At 35.5% G+C, this 18,472-nt stretch overlaps 1 protein-coding gene and 1 non-coding gene across 4 annotated transcripts in view; both read left to right on the forward strand.

Annotated features, from left to right (window-relative positions):
- The window catches only part of LOC128671554 (terminal nucleotidyltransferase 5C-like), a 206,489-nt gene that overhangs the window by 86,410 nt on the left and 101,607 nt on the right, over nt 1–18,472 (forward strand). The window lies entirely within an intron of this gene.
- On the forward strand, nt 10,039–10,110 carry TRNAD-GUC (transfer RNA aspartic acid (anticodon GUC)). Its single transcript has one exon. It is a non-coding gene; the product is annotated as a tRNA-Asp (tRNA).

An 18,472-nucleotide genomic window follows, 5' to 3' on the forward strand; every position in this document is an offset into this window, starting at 1 on the left:
CAGTTCGCCAAACATTGGCGGCTTCGGTATACATTGCTGGTTTCTCATTGCGGTAAATAAAAGCTCTCATACAAATTACGCTGTGTTCACGCATTCGCGTCGTCATAATGTTAACCGACCTGTTACTTCCACTTACTTAGCTTTAACCTATATCCCTTGTTTTGCCTTGGTGACATTTAATACCAAACAAAATCTTTCAAAGCTGCCAATTGGATGAGTTGAATGGTTACAGAAAATTGTATTTTTACCTTTGATTTAATTTAAACTCATCAATTTTATGAATCAAATTGGCCCTTTTTAAATCTGATACTACGTTCTAGTTCATTATAAACTAAATAAGTAAATTTTGAGGTCGAATCCATATTTTTAACCCCCGACAACAGAAGGGGGATAATTATAATAATGTATCTGTATTTCTGTATCGTGCCTGTCCGTGGCATCAATGAAGTCAACCGGCTGAACCGATTTTGATCTAGTTTTTTATTATTTAAAAGCGAATTTAATCGAGAATGTTCTAGCAATGTTTGGAAAATGTGTTTCCAGCCGTTTAGATACCGCAGATCTTTTCTAGCATATGAGATGATACCGACTCTGGAGTCGGGGGTTTCTTTAATTTTGAATTTAGTTTTTATTTACTTTCTAATGTAGAAAAGTCGAACTGACAATTGTGCACGAATCTTCATAACATTATCTAGGTACTTTACTATTAATTCATTCATTAAAAACGGTTCATTACTATTAATTACTATTTTGAACTCATAACGCGAACTAATGCGGGCAGGTTAAGGACATACCCGCTTGAGTTTTGGCATATAAATGAAAATGTGTTTTTAAATCCAGCGAATTTCAAATTCAATTGAATTTAAATTTGAATCCTCCAAGTTCTTGAATGTAGGATTTTCTATATAGAATTACACAAAGAAGGCTTTGCGTAAATCCGTGCTGAAAAATGGATGTCATATACAAAATAGTTAGCTTAGTATTTGTTTGTGGATACACAAGCCTTTTATTTATTAGTTACTAGCAGCCCGTCCCGGCTTTGCTCGAATAAAACCATTATACATGATATACTTACAAAAACCTTCCTCAGAAATCACATTGTCTGTTGGTGAAAACCGTAAAAATACGCCCGGTAGTTTTTTGTGTTTATCGCGTTCATACAAACAGACGCAGACTGGAGTTATATAGTATAGTTTCTGAAAAATAGACCAAACAGTGTCGAGTATTAACATTGCGTATTATAAACTGCGTGAGATGGTAAGAAATAGAAGTAGAAGATTTTTATATGTAAAGATTTAGTATTTATATCCCTTCCGGATCGGATGCTTATCACTTAATCATGCGTGATTAAGTGCGTGATTAAGTTAAGTGTGATTAAGATGTTGCGACATCTACTGAATTATTGCATTATGAGTTATTATTGTAACTTTGAGACGTCTGGTTCTTCAGTTGTTTGAAAATCATAAGCTCCTAATATTACATAACAGTTTTTTTAATAGCCTGTATTATGTGTCCCACTGCTGGGCATAGGCGGGTGGCTTTTGTCTTCTATCCTGAGCCTTTCGTTGTCAACCACGCTGAAACTTGTCTAAATCATCCCGCCTTCTTGCTCGTGGTCTGCTTCGACGCCTGCGCCCTTCGGGAGCCCAAGTTGTGGTGATATGTACCGACATACCAGTTAGATGTGTAAATATAGTTTACAGAACGAGATAACAAACTGAGCGCAGCCGGTTTTACACAATACGGTACACTTTCTACCGCCGAGCATCCTGTAACACGATTCTAAAAACTAGTTTCAAACATACGAATAGGACAAAGGGTATGATATTTTATACGCACCTATTTCTGTTTTACACATATTTACAACTAGCTGTTGCACGCGGCTTCGATCGCAAAGTTTTTCCACGGGCACAGTTATTTTTCCGGGATGAATGATATTTGGTGAAGAGGTAACAAACAAACTTACTTTCGCATTTATAATATTAGTTAGGATTTTGTATACACATTATTTTAAATTAGCTTGTTCCCGCGTCAACATCACATTCTTATTTTTCCATTTATGAAATACCGAACTTCCGCGTAAATACTGAGAGTTTAAGAAAATCGACTGTACGGTCGTGGAATAAGGTTCAAACATGTGTATGGACCTTTTCAGCCGACCGTACCTGTATATCTATATAAATTGTATTCCCCTATTTCACTTATTAAGTGAAATCTTAGAAACATTTTAACCAGAATCCAATTAGCATTTCGCTTGAAGAGAAAATCATCTGAGAAGAGACATAACGAGCCGTTCAGATTCACGCATTTTTAAGTATTCGGAAAATAAATTATATTTAAATTACCTGCAACTGGAGATCTTCAGTCATCGTACAGTCAACAGCACATCATGGTACCCTGCATGAACAACAATGAATTGCGGCGAGTTTGTAATGAATTTGGCTAGAGTCTGAAACGGTTCTCCGACAATTGCTTCCTCTACGAACGTTTCGTCCACAGAATGTTTCAACATCGGGCGTTTGAACGACAGAACCCTTCATCTACGAACGATTCGCCGACAGAATAGAGGAGACATTCTGTCAACGAAACGTTCGTAGACGAAGGTATTGTCGGAAAACCGTTTCAGAGTCATTTGGCTAGGTTGATGTGCTGTTGACTGTACGGGGGACTTTGTGAATACAAGTTTATTTGTTAGACAAATTAAAGAACTCCCAACTTTCTATATTAATTTCGCTATAACTTTTGAACGGCTGAATCGATTTTGATCAAACATATTTCAGAACCACGGCATAAACAATAGCTATCAAAGATAAAAATCGCATCCAAATCGGTTCACCCCTTGATGAGCTAATTCAGAGTTTATATAACATTATTTTTCGTCAGAAGTTTCATTCAATGCGTGAAAAAGTCATACTCACCCTTGAGGAGTTATCTCGCCGGGAGCAGGTCCCGTATGTACCAATCGGATGAAAATATGTATCAGTTTAATAATCTTCTAACCCGGTAATGTAGTGACCAATTGATTAAACGTAATATTAATATTTCCATTAGTTTTCCATCCAGAGCCGCGGGCGGTGACAGTAAAATTAAGTGCCGAGCAGAAAAAACCGTAATGGACGCGAAAATGTGGAAAAATGTGTCAGTGTCGTTAGTCTGAGACTTGTTATGGGATACTAAACGACGATACTATATTATCATTTACTATAGCTATATAGAACTTATATTAGATATGTTAGATCAATATGTGCTCGCGTTTTTAAAACAATGCTGTTCGTTGTTTGTTTTGTTACAATTTTAAATAGTATATTATCTGCTTACGGAGGCATGAAATCTCTCTGATCGATCTATTAAAAAAATATAGAAAAACAAAGCCCACTAAAAACATTTTCATGTAAAAATGTTGCCGAGTCTAGTTTGCTTCACAAACTCTACACTTTAGTCAAAATGTATGAAAAAGTAGTAAGATCTCATGTAGAGCTAATATGATGATATATGCGCCCTAACTTTACCAGACCTAACTTCACATACTCTACATTCTAGTTAAAACGTGTGGCTTGGCCGTTTCTTTACTCTAGAAATAAGATAACGAATGCCTGTGAAATCTACGTGACGATACGACGGTTTTTTTTTAAAGATAATTTAATTTAATCGAAAATGTTTTGGCTATATTTGGAAAATGTGCTTTCAACCGTTTGAAAACCGTTAGCTCTCTTATAGCGGATGAGTTGTTAGTTGTTATTTTCACATATTCACTGAAACTTTTAACGAAAAATACTTCTTCTTCATAGTCGTATTCCTCATGGCCGAGGGTCGTGGTCATCACGTGGAATGAAACACACACAACAACTTTCTTGGCATTATTAATGGAGTGGTTTTCCATTGCCTTCTCCATTTCATACACAAGGTAATAATAATCAACCGGTGTGCAGGTTTCCTCACGATGTTTTCCTTCATCGGAAGTGGTGGACGATGAAAACTATTATAAATGAGTCAAATTGGTAACAAACTCTGTGGCACGAGTAGGATTTGATCCTGGTACCATTCGATCCACAGGCGGGGGCGTCTTAACCATTACACCACCGCTTCTATAAAAACTAGCTAACAAAAAAACTAGTGTAGCTCAATCATAAATACTGATATTAATTTGCCATACTCGTGTAATAGAAGTGGGCTGAACCCTTTAGATGTCGGACGTCAGCTACTGACGTCATGACAACCACTTGGTGACAGCTGATAACGCAAATCAATTACCATGTTCACCCACGCTCATATCATGTTTTTATTATATGTGTCACTAGAATTTGTACTCCTAAACCTTCCTCTGGAATCACGCTATCTGTAATGTTTTTTTTTTCCTTTCATCAGCACTTGATCACAATCATAATATGTTTCAGTATACCTTTTGACCATGTACTTTATTGTGTACTTACATTGTTATATTACTGATAGAAAATTATACATAAATTTATAATTAAAAAATGGTAAGCCCTTCTGGCATGATAGGGACCAACACTTGTTTGAATGAGTTTCGGCATTTCTTCTCAGCAGTGGTCGTTCCGAAATGCTAGTGGTTTGTAGCTTTGGTAAATATAATTTAATTTAGAACATGACGTGAAAAAGTGCCTGTGCAGGGTTAATATCTGAATAAATGATTTGATTTTGATTATAAAACCCGCGTTAAAATCCTTTACGTAGTTTTAAAGATCTAAGTGTACATATCGATGCGACTTTGTTTTATACTACGTAGTATGCAGTGATGTTATTAAAATAAAATAAAAAATAAAGTTAATTTAATTTATGTAAAAACAATGTTTTTACTTAAGAGTGATGTACTTAAGGCTTTACTTAAGAGTGATTTTATACATCACTCTTAAATAAAGCCGTGGCCATAATAAAAAACATACATTTGTATGATTTTTTAAAAAGTACCTATTTTAGCATCTCAATTCTCTCATTAAAATTAGAATCTCAATGAATTTCCGTCGGATTTTCGTGAAACAAATGGTTATAAACGCATAGTATTTTCCATTTTTTATCAGAAAAATACTGAACGTAAATTCAGTGTGCAGAATAATTATGATACTTTGAATATTTACATGATAATTTGAGTGACAATTTTTATTACCATTTTCGTCACGCAATGGAAAATAATACACATGATATTTGCAAAGTTCTATATTTCGATCGAATTTTTTAAATATTGATTTTCTACGATTTTTTAGCCGATTATTTCGTCCAAATGCCAAGAAGACATGGTACACGTACATAGGTAGTTTAAAAAATAAAGTGGCTTATATTATTTCACACATGTTTTCGTTACAAATATACACAGAGGCTGTGGAGCCGCCGCGTCGTCGCCTCTTGATTACACCCCATTGTCAATTAAACGCCTATAATGTCTGAGTCACGTATATTATACTAAGGGTTACTGTGAAATATATTGATTCAATGTACTTATAAATATTTTAGACTAAAGTTAATAATGAATAACCTACATACATATTGTCGCACCTGTATCCCATGGAGTTAAGCAGAGATTAGGGGTTATGTCTTAAGTCGCTTTCAATTTACACTTTAAATGGACTTGCGTGTTTTAACTAGATCATGCATTTCAAAAATAAAAACAGTTTCATAATATGAAACATGATAAGAGGTTTTAAAACGATTCATTAAAACAATAAATGCAATATTCAACAAGAACGGTTGTTTAACTTTTCATTATTTTTTAATTGTTTAATTTATTTTAACTTTCTTTCCTTTTCAGCCCCACGGTATAATCACATGTAGAACCAAAATGGTTCTCAGGGTTTATTAAGTAGCAAATTTTATCGGATAGTGGTTGGATGTTCTTCTAGCCAGAAGTAGTAGATTCGAAACTAAAAAACGTGATCGAGACTAAGTCACCCTGAAATCTATACTTATAACTGCGCAATTTAATATTTATATGAGTATATTATATTAAAAGATAAACGAACATTCAACGCATTTTTTTTTCTCAAACATTTGCATAAATATAGCTAATTTGGAACATAATAATCATTTTCGGCCTACACACAAGAAGATTGTAGTTGGTGGAAAATTATAACCACAAATTTTTAATAGGCCACTTTCCAAGTGATCAAATCATATTATTTTCTAACGTCAAAAACTATAATTTGTAAGGAGCTTATGTGGCATATCTTGTTACGTCATAATTTTGAAGTTAAAAAGCAAAGCCATTTACAATAACAATAATCAAAACAAAAAATAGTAAATCGCGTAATTCATAAAACTGATGAACTAAAGTGGCATTTAATTAACGTGTTTAAATACCATTGTGCATTTAACATTTACATAATCAAATAGTAATATTTCAATTTTCTATCATTAATTATAATAGGTATGTTACTTTAGATTTATTATAATACAATAGCTGGTGATTAAAATTTAGGATAGTGACATTTGACATTTCTGTCAAAATTGATTAGGTACCTATATGACTATCGTTTTATAGTAATATGACAAAACAGAAACATCTTGTGTCCAATATTGCGTGTTTTTTTTTTATATTTACGATGCTTTTTTAAGAGAATGAGTATGAGGTATAAGTTTAACGTGTTTGTCTATGTATCTGTATGTCTGTCCGTCGCTAATGAAGAAAGATAATTTAAGAGAATGTTCTTAGTTATGTTTTGAAAATTTGCATCCAGCCGTTTTAAAAATGTCATATTTTATTAAGCAGATAAAATGTTGCCAGTGACATCGGAGTCAGGGGTTTCTTAAATTTCTAATTTAGTTTTTATATTTTTACTAGCGAACTCGTTTTTCCCCAGAGAGCGTACGCAACAAAAGCCAATTTATGCTCCTACTTTTTACGGCAAGTGTTGGCATAATATAATTAATCCTATTATTTTTCCTCATCGCCGCCGCGGGCTTTTGAGTTCTGCGGGATTAAGGTAACCATTCTTGGTTAGCTTTACCTTAGTTATTTATGATTAATTTAATTTTACCCTCTTTCTTCGTTTAAACATAAAACATTTATTGGTTTTTTCATTTTCTGTCGAATGAAATACAGTTCATTATAATTGTTTTTTCTTTATGTCAAGTAGGCTAAATTCGACCGCCACGGTCGAGTTTCGGTATGGTGTTTTATTACCGTAATGATATTATAATTGTAACGTGCTAAAAGACCTAAAAAACAAACCTCATAATGCGTGAAGAGGTAACCAACAAACAAACTTACTTTCGCATATATAATATTGGTTGGGATAGCATCTAAGTCTGTTTAATTTACAGAAGTCTGTTATACATTTCCATAGTAATAGGGTCTAACAAAGGAGTTGATTTAAATAATTATAATTTAGTCGCAAGGAATAAAAGGATTCGGGCCCTCGGCCTAAGTCGATGAATATTCGGTGCAATTTGGAAATTCGATATAGGTCTCAATAAGTTGGAGTAATTTCGAGAATATTTGGACCGTTGGAGGACTTTAGTGTTTTACATGTTAATTAGTTACCAGCTGTAGACCGCGGCACTGCCCAAGATTTTTTACAAGCTTTTATATATCACCTGTCACGATGTTTGTTTGTCTGGAGGAGGAAGAAAGAAAGAAAACATTTATTTGCCAAAAACATGAGTACAAATAGACAAATTGATGTCAAAATGAATTAGACCTACACGTTTTACCGAATGTAGGTATGCAAATATAAATAAATAAAGAGGAGCATGCTATCCACTACAAATCCAAAACAAAAAAGAATTATAATGTATACTAGCCCTAAATTCTATCCGAGTCTATCATTAAAGAAATCATTTAAAGTATAATAACATTTATCAGTTAATAAAGACTTGAGGTGCTTTTTAAATAGATTTAAATTTAAGCTTTTATATTGATTTGGAATTTTGTTGTAAATTTCGGTGCCATACATACTATGCTATTACCGAGTAAAGCAGTTTTTGATGGGTGCATTTGAGGCTCCTCAACGGTTTACAGCACGGACATGGGTTTTTTGTCAGGCGTTAAATAACACAAGATCTTTCCGACGACAAAAAAAAACTTGTGGCAAAATTTGACATTTTGTTAAAAAAACTTGTTAATTATCAACTTTCATCCCTTTTGTCACCCCTTGGGCGTTTTTTTTTATGAAAACACGTAAATGGTGCGAATAATATTACAATCACAGGTTAAATATCTTTATCTGAATCCCACGGGATTGCAGAAAATGTATATTTCGACGCACGCATGAACTTACGAGCAAAAACCTGCAATTATTGAAAATAGTGTGCCACGCTTTGTAGGTAGCAATCATATATAATTTCGAAATATTACTTCGCACTATCTTGACATAATCCTAGGGTATATTACTACTGCCTTTCATATCTATAAATTAACATATACATACTGGCAATTTTCTATCTAGGTCGTAGCCAGACCTAGCACAAATTAAAACTAGAATTCACTTGTATATATACGTCGGTTTTAAGTGGGTTTGCAATAAAGTATCTCTACAACAAAACTCGACATTTATATATTTTCTTAAATTGCATTGTATGTATGTTTGTTAGGTTCAAATCCTACAATCTAACTGTAGTTTGTGTACCTATTAATTTGTAAATTTTGAGAATTTATTGATGAGATTTTGTGGCATGTGGTTCCGTCTTAGAATTATAGAGGGCCATTCGTCCTCCCGTGGATGTCATAAGAGGCGACTAAGGGTAATATCCTCTAGGCGGCCGATAAGCAACAATAGTTTTCCCTATGATTGACGTGGTTGAAAAATGACAGCTGAATCTTCAGTATGCGTTATTCTTGATCCCTGAACCCTGGCTTCGCGGCGTCATAGCACCGTACGCAGCCGGGAACACGCGGAGATGAGAGACAGTTGTGTGGTGGTATGTGATTCTGTGCATAAAAATAATTTAAAAATATTTTTCGCCGTGTCTGTAGTTTCATTAAATGATGCCAATTCAAAAGATATCATACTGTACTGAAATCAAACCTATATCTATACCGTAGATAAAATAATTATATAATCTATACTAATACTACTTAGTGTTGGAGAGTATACTGCAGAAATGAAACTCGAACTGTCTCAACGCTCGCAGAAATGCAGTGACGGCTGTGTTGTGGCGCAGGCGTGAAACTCTTGTTCATAGCGCCGTGCAGTCGTCATCTCATGCTTGCAGAAGTCGCTACACTAGCTAATATTGTAAAACCGAAAGTAAGTTTGAATCGAATTGTTCGAATCTCTTTACGCTCTATTTACTCAATCAATCTTCATGAAATGAAATTATATAATATAATAAGTAGGTACATGTTGTTTGAAGAACGGAGAAGGACATCGGTTACCTTTCATCCCGTAAAAGTAATATAAATGTTCCCGTGGGAAATACAAGTGGGCGAAGCCGCGGACATATTACTATATGATGAAACTGTAAGCGGGCAATGAAGAAATACATTATGCTCTCAAAGTATATATCAATGGAATAGTCGTTCTTAAATATGACCTAATAAGTATATAGGAATAATTATGATAAAACGTAGAATATATTAATCTCATTGTAGAGTGTTATTTAATTTTTTTGAGCGACCTTGGGGTTGCCGATAATTTTGCTCAAGTAAATAGATTACAACACTAATGTTTGCTCATGTTGTGCGTATTAGAAAATAAATTTTGTCCTTAATTCGTCCAAAAGACGAATTATAGTTTAAATATTCAATTGATTGAGGCAAGTCAAAGCATACTGTAAATATATAAAAATATTTTTAAATTCTTTTATTTAGATCAAACTAGCTGTTGCCCGTAGCTTGACCAGTGGACTATCACTGGTAAATTTGTGACGCTTTCCTGTCCAAACGTACTAATACGAAAAATTGTCTTGTCGACTTGTTTTTTTCTTGTCGGCTTTGTCTAGTCGACGAAATTTGTGACGCTTTCGCGGAAAGCGTCACAAATTTACATAAAGACAGACGCATTTATAATGATTAGTGTAGTAACCTAGTTGTACCTAAATATGCGATATGATTTCTTATACCAGAATTTCGCAAGTGTTGATAAGTCTTCGGTAGTATAGTGGTCAGTATCCCCGCCTGTCACGCGGGAGACCGGGGTTCGATTCCCCGCCGGAGAGAATATTATACATTTTTGCATTTTTTTCTTTCCTTTTTATTTTATTTTTTGGTCTCACTCTTATCGTTTCCTATATATCAAAATTAGAGTCGTGAATTGGTAAACAAATAAATCACAAAAATATAATTATGCTGTCAGCAGTAACGCTGACGAAGTCGCGGTTAAACAGGCTATTATGGGCATAAATATACATTTCAATATATCGTAAAAAAACATACCGATTAATATACGCATTACTTACAAACTGACAACCCACCAGCCTTGTGGATAATGTTAAATAGTAATTAATATATTCCAGTTCTTACATTTAAAGTTCTATTTCATGTAAATTCATCGGTGATTGGCAAATTGCATCTGTTCAGATTATCGTAGCATATACTTAAGTATTATCTTGTTTACAAGAACAACATATTCATATAAAATATTAACTTAATATTGCTTCAGGCATTTATGTTTTACAAGTACTTGCCCGCGGCTTAGCCCGCGTGAATTTCCCACGGGAAAATATATTTTTACTGTATGAAAGGTACATGTTGAAGGAAATTAATATTTTTTAATAATTAATTGTTACAATAGATATGTTTAACGTAAGTGTGTGTTTGTGTGAATATAATATTTTAATGTCTTTCTTATTTTTGGTCAAAACTTACTGAAATGTATTTTTTTTTTCAGGTAAGTTCATGCTTTCTACGACTGCCACAACTATATAGTCACGTGAGTAAACTTTTTCAAGTGATAACGGCAGTGGCGCTAGTGTGCAAGTACATACATAGGGCCTTACTTCGAGTACGGAACCCGTTAAAGTATACAATGTTCTAACTTGTACACATCTTACTAATCCCAGTAATATTATAAATGCGAAAGTTTGTGATGTTGTATATGTGTATGTCTGTTACTCTTTCATGAAAAATCTACTTGACGGATTCTTATTAAACTTTAGTAGAATACTGATAGACACTGATAGAATATAACCTGGAATAACACACAGAGTAATTTCATCCCGACATTCTCACGGGAGCGAAACCACGGGGCGTCACTGGTAATAATATAAAAAGCGAGACATGACACATAAATCAAATATGTGTAATAGAAGCCTGAGGGCAAATGTAGGGTAGGTCCCAAGGGCCGTGCGGTGAAGCCTCCCGAAGTAGCGTATTAGCCCTTAATTAACTATCATATTGTTGTGATGGGATAGGTACATGATGTACCTACATTTACTACACTACAGTACTCTCATTTGGTAATAGATAATGGTCGTGTTGTGACCATGTGTGTGTACGTAATTGCGAAAGTTTATGAAGATGTATGTATGTCTCTTTCACGCAAAATCTACTAGACGAATTCTTATGAAAATTGGTACATGGGTAGAATATAACATGGAAAAACGAATAGGGTACTTCTTATCCCGAAATTCTCACGAGAGCGAAGCCCAGGGGAGTAGCTAGTTATAGAAAAGAAAGCTAGTAATAAACAAGTCGACAAGACAATTTTTCGTAATTACCGAAAAAGTTTTCCGGAAACTTTGAGAGAAATCGTGCGCCAAATAGAAAAGCGTTTAGTAAAGTTTGACTGACGTTAAATGAGACAGTAACGTAATGATTTCGGTTAGAGGCCCTAGGGACAATTGTTTTTTTCTATAACCTTTGTTTTGAACATTGCTCGTGACCGGAATCATATTGCTTTCATTGTGGTCACTTTTCCTGATTTCGATGAGAAAATCGTGATTTTAGCCCGTGACTGGAATATGAAATCTTGTCATCTTACATTCAGTATTATTTCTTTATACCTTACGGGGTAGACAAAGCCAGGTTTTGCAAAAGTCTAAGGCCATATTTAGCTGCTTTTGCTTTAGCTGTAAGGCGGGATTTAAATTCAATAGGTTGCTATGAGACGAATCTCTAGTTTATAGGATTCTCCTAAGATTTTTTATTTTAAGATTATTTTTTTCTTCTAAGATTTTCTCCTGATTTTTACAATCAGCACGGAAAGGTAAGTAGGTGGCATATTTTCTGTTTTCCTTCGCTCCCAAACCAGCATGGATAGCTGCGCCCCGGGGCTTCGCTCTCGTGGGAAATTCGGGATAAAAAGTACATTTTGTGTTATTTCAGGTTATATTACCTGTGAACCAAATTTCATAACAATGCGTGAAAGTTACACACATACATACATCTTCAGTTACTTTCGCATATATGATGTTAGCAGGAGATTTAGGCAATTCCTCAAGTTATACTATGCAATGTCAACTAATGCGTTTCGCGGAGTTTTCGGATATTTATGACGCGGATCTATCTGGGGCTTTACGATAATATGTGTACAGTTTTCTTCAGTCTTTTATGATATTAGAGCGGCTTGTTAACCAAAATCTTTACTCCTTTATACAATCTTTTCACTATTATTTTTATGTAAACTCATTTTTTTCTAGCTATTTAGATCCCACTGCTGGGCAAAAGCGTCCTGTCCTATATTCCGTGTCAACGTGTATATAATAAATCAAATATCAACGAGATCAAAAATAGCGATACCAAAAATAAGCCCAAATCGAAATAAATATGAATGCTATTTAGATCCCACTGCTGGGCAAAAGCGTCCTGTCCTATCTTCCGTGTCAACGTTTATATAATAAATCAAATATCAACGGGATCAAAAATAGCGATACCAAAAATAAGCCCAAATCGAAATAAATATGAATAATTTTCGCAAGTTGATTGCTTTTCCCGGGTCAAGTGACTCCCGGACCACCAATAAATCCGGACCGGATCACCGGACACGTCCCCGGCGTCCGGCAGTGGGCGGAATGTCAAATTTATTTTTCAATTTCTACGATGTATTTATATTTGAATGTGATGAGATGTCGTAAATAAGAAAAATAAGATGCTTTATACTATGCTGACAATAACATCAGTAATGTGAATGTGTGTTTGTTTGTTTCTCCTGCTTTCACGCCAAAACGAAGTAATTAATTATTGTGATTTTTGTGTGGAAGTTGTTCAAAGAGTGAACAGTGATCTAGGCTACTTTTTCTCAGACAAAAAAAAAACAAAACTAATATAATAAAATTTACACTAACATCATTACAATCTAGGTAAATAACTCTTAATTCTAGTTTCCTGCCTGTGCTATTCTTTAAACTACTATATACATTTTCTCACATGTTCTAATTACAAGTTAGCTAAGATTCTCTAATTACACTGTTTGGTTCAAAGTTAACTTCGGGGTTGATAGAGCTAACCCGACGTCATAGGCGAGCGACAGAACGCTTCACGACGCGACGCGATATGACGTAGCGCGTGTGAGTGATTACGGTTACAAAACAGGCCAATCTTCTGCTTCGCGTGTCGACTCAGCTTGTGAGGACCAATACGATCTGTGGCATCATACAGTTCTTTCATTGTGTGTTCAGGTGTAGAACACGCAGGACAGGATATTCAGTAAGCCATGGTTTGGAGAGAGGTGTCATATTGACAGACGGTGTGAGTTTTAGTCCTGGACAAGTTTTCTTTGGTTCAACCAACTTGTGTCTGGAGTCAATTGATAGACATATATGTCGGCCATGTGAGACGTGTTCTGGCAACAGGTTATAGGCCTTAAGTTATTTTGATTGTTAGCAATTTGTAGCTTTTTAAAAATTACTATAAAATTTTAATTGTGATTTCCGAAAGAAAAATCCTATATAGATTTAATTTCTAAATAAATGCCTTGACTTTGATTTTCGATACTGACTCTCCTTCCCGCGTCGCGCTTGCTGTATTTGTCTCTTACCTAGGACAGTAAATTACTTCATCCGACGGTCCGATGTTGAGGTGAGGTCTACCTTGTTAACAAGTTTACTCGGAACTTGCAATCGCTGTGCAAGTTTATTCAGGCTACATTGATCACTCAATAATAAACCCTAAAGGTCAATTTGCTTTGAAACAGTAATCTTGCAAGTTAGTAGTTGCAACTTCAGACTTTTGCTTCTTAGGGATTGGACACAGAAACTGTCTCTCTCTTTCATCTTAGCAAAGATCAAGATTCGCGTAAAAATTTAATATTTTTAAATTTGGCTTTGTTTTCACAACTGTCCGTTTGACGTCAACCCTCTCTGGGAACGGTATTGTTGCCTATCAACTGTTAGGGCTATGTGTCCCTTAGTCGCCTTGTACGACATCCAATGGAGTATATGGAGTGGTCCTGTTCTCTTCATCACACATATCGAGTACAGAATAACTGTCCTGTTCAATATTCGTGTTTCCATTTTAGTACTGTGAGTATAAAATAAATAAATAGGTACAACTTTTTTACACTGCACATATTTTGTGAGCTGATTTGGATAATGAAACTGAACCGGTATCCAAGGAAAACGATGTCAATAAATGTCATTTTCGAATCGCACGTTGTAAAATTAGGATTCACGTTCTTCTTTCACTGTTAATTTCTTTTTGGAAGCTGTTTCAAATACTTACCACCATATACACTTACTTACTGAGCGTATTGTGAAAATTTGTGCACCGAATATAAAATTGTACTGTAGGTATATATAGTCGATTTACACGTAATCTGTATTTGCTATGCGTACCATGTACAATGTACAGTCAAGAGCACATCAACCTACCCAAATTCATTGCAAACTCTTCGCTATTACCGCGCCATAGGGTTTCATGAAGGGTAACTTGATGTGCTGTTGATTGCACCATGGAAACATAATTCAATTCACGCGTGAGTGATCTAAGATTAGACCATGCCATAATCAATTAGAAATATAACATTAGCCTTTGAAGTGCAGCACAATATACCCAAGGACAGTCACCAGCTGACTCCAGGCAACAAGCATGAATTAATGCGAAATTTTTGAGTTGTTACTCTCTCTATATGCATAGAACTATTAGATACTAGCTCTGATGATAATATTATATTAATAATATTATTGAAGCGGTGGTGGCCGAGTGGGTAAGACCGTCCGCCTCTGATCGAAAGATCCCAGGTTTGAATCCTACTCGTGCCACATGAGTTTGTATAACAATCTGATTCATATGTAGTAGTTGCTTCCGGTGAAGGAAAATATCGTGAGGAAACCTTCACACTGGTTGATAGTTTAGTTTACTAGTGTGTATGCGACTACTACTAAAATCTGACACCAGTGTTAGTAATAAACATGATGTTTTGGACTTTTATCGCCAACTTTTCCGCCATCTTATTCGAGGCCTGCCCTAATTTACTGTATGGATATGATAAAGTTTTGATAAAGGTACAATGTACTTAATTATTATTAGACGAGCTCTGGGGCGCAGTGATAATGTGCTTGCCTCTAAACCGAGTCCCGGGTTCGATCCCCGGACGGGTCGTGATGAAAAAATGACCTTTTTCTGAATGGCCCGTGTCTTGGATGTTTGTCTATATTATGTATTTGTTATAAAATATAGTACGTTGAGTTAGTATCCCATTACACAAGTCTCAAACTTACTTTGGGGCTAGCTCAATCTGTGTGATTTGTCCTAATATATTTATTTATTTACTTCAATTTTCACATATCACATTATTATAATAACCTCCTAGAACCTTATCTGAATGCACACGACAAGAACTGAGTCCGCGCGCTAAAAACTACTAAGAAATTTTTCTAATTCAGTCAATATTCTATTTGTACGAAACAAAACTGGGTTTTGGTGTAATTTAGTTTGCAATAAAGTTGTTATCGCCATCGATAATCAATTCCCATTAGATGTCGCATCTCTACGCTACGGGAAGCTAATGCCCGCATGGGGTCAACGAACTTCAATACACCCACGGTCGTGTGCGTGTCACAGGAAAATTCTGAGGAAAATAATGGACGACACAATTAACTATACCAGCATAATGTTTATCCATACTAACATTATGAATGTGAAATTGTCTGTTCCGCATTCATGGCTAAGCTGCTGGACAAACTTTGATGGAATTTGGTATGCATGTAGTTAAAGAAAAATCATTCAAACATAGGCTACTTTTTTCCTAAAAATCAACCCCCAAATGACTATGATGGGGGGTGAAAGTTTGTATGAAAATTGTCAATTCCGCTTTCGCAGATAAATTCACGCGGGCAAAGCCGCGGGCAAGAGCTAGTGTTTAATATTTTAATTAAGAAGCCTTAAAAGTTACTAAACTGGCTGCAAGAATTACGTGTGTCATTTACCTTAGTTTTTAGTAATTTTTTGACGTCATAAGTGACATATATGTCTTGAATAAAGGATTTTGAATTTGAATTTAATTTAATTCCAAAATATATTAATTGACTGATTCCAGCCAGTATTTATTGTACCAAATTTATTTTAAATACGTCCAGGACATTTGGCAAGATTATTTAACTTTATACTTCTCACCGCATCCAAACTTTTTTGTCAATTCCAAAATTGCATATTTTTTTATATATCATGAGTACACATACTCCTAGTAATTCTAATACGGAAGTTAATTGTGTGTTTTTGTATATTTAAAATGTATTTAAACGGTCCTTCTTTCTGCCATTTATGAACTCATTGAACAAACACATTTCTTTCCATAGTCCAACTATATCAAATCAAGAACATTAATCAACATTTGTATTTCCATAGTTCATCTAAGTATATTAAATCAAGAACATTATTATATCCTAACAAAAAGTTTACTAGGTACGTCGATATTTCATACGATATAACTCCAAAAAAAAAAAACAAATAATAATTTCTTACAGATATGTAACAGTTCTTCTAAATATTATGCAATCTGTGCACATTGACAATGCGATGTCAATAAAAATTATCTGTTCCAATAAGTTGGCAAACAGACTGAGTCCTTGCGCAAGCAGCCAAGGGGATCGCAGCTGGAAACAGCTGCTTGGGACGAGACAGGGTGTTTGTGTAATTGATGAAACTGAGAAAGCCTGGGACTCCAGTCTTAAAACCCACCTCGCCCCGCAATCACTTGGCCAGCATTAGCGGATCTATCAAAAAACTCACTCACGTCGAAAGTTTTTTGACGTTTTTCTTACAAAATGCAAATTTGCACGTCATTTCATACATATTTGTCAAAATTCCGGAGTGAGTTTATTTTATGGTATAAATGAAATACAATTCTTTGATATCATGCTGGCCACCTGATGATAAGTGGTCACCGTTGCTCAGAACAACTGCAAATCCAGAGGCATATTCGTTTGAAGGTTCCAATATTCCTTTTATGATATTTTCCAATTCTTTGTCACGACTATCAAAATATACGGTGTGCACACCACACCACGGTGTGAACAAGCAAGACGGGAAACAGAACACACTATCGCCTTAAGGCACGCACCAATAAACTTGGACGTTAACTATAACCTGCGCAATACAAAATACTTCATTTTGTCTAATCGGCGGCGACGGTTAAAGTTCATGTCAAAGTTGACTGGTACAACTGAAGCTAACTTTTTGATTTGTGTAATAAATTTTAAATTGGACAGTGATTCTTCTGTATGCGGGCTAATTTACAATTTTTGCACAACTGCCAGTATCAATACCGCACGTCGCTCGCAGATGCTCCCCGTTGAGTGTTGAACGAGTCAATATGATATTGTGAGCTGAATACCTAGTACAAGCTTACAGCAGTAAGGCCGCCTCTCAGCTTAGCTCCTAAATTTACAACTGGCCGCCTTACGTTAACTCTCTTTGGAAATGCTATTGTTGTGTGTGTTATTAGTAGGGCTAACACTGGTGTCAGATTTTATTCGTCGCCTCAAGACATCTGACATGACTTTTACGACTATTTACCGCCATCTAGTGGCAGGTCTGAACTGTCTACCAGTGTGCAGGTTTCCTCACGATGTTTTCCTTCACAACTATTATATATGAGGCAGATAGATATACAAACTCATGGCACGAATGAATAGAATACGAACCTGAGACCTCTCGATCCACAGGCAGGCGTCTTAACCATTACACCACCACCGCTTCAATGAAGAAATGTTATTAATGCCTATCAGTTTCCAAGGTTTGTCTGTTAGTCGCCTCGTACCAACAAGCACGGAAATATATGGGACGGTACTATGGTATACACGTAACCAGGTCATAACAAGACGTGGATATTATAATTACCGTAACAACTTAATACTCCGTGTGTGATAGGATAGCGGCCGTCATCTTACACGTGGCCGGCCTATCATGTTACATGGTCCCGGGGGAAATCAGTGAGTGCGTGACGTCACGTGACACGTGTCTGCCGAGAAATCTCATCTACGAGCATTGTTATAAATTACATGTTAAAATGGATAATAATGATTTAAGTGAGAAACTATCAAAATATTGGAATTGATTGACGACCTCCGTGGCGTAGTAATCACCGCGCACAAAATTTTGCATTTACAATACTAGTTGCGCCCAAAGGTTTCGCTGCTGTGG

This window comes from Plodia interpunctella, chromosome 7, assembly GCF_027563975.2.
Source record: "Plodia interpunctella isolate USDA-ARS_2022_Savannah chromosome 7, ilPloInte3.2, whole genome shotgun sequence".
Classification (NCBI taxonomy): domain Eukaryota; kingdom Metazoa; phylum Arthropoda; class Insecta; order Lepidoptera; family Pyralidae; genus Plodia; species Plodia interpunctella.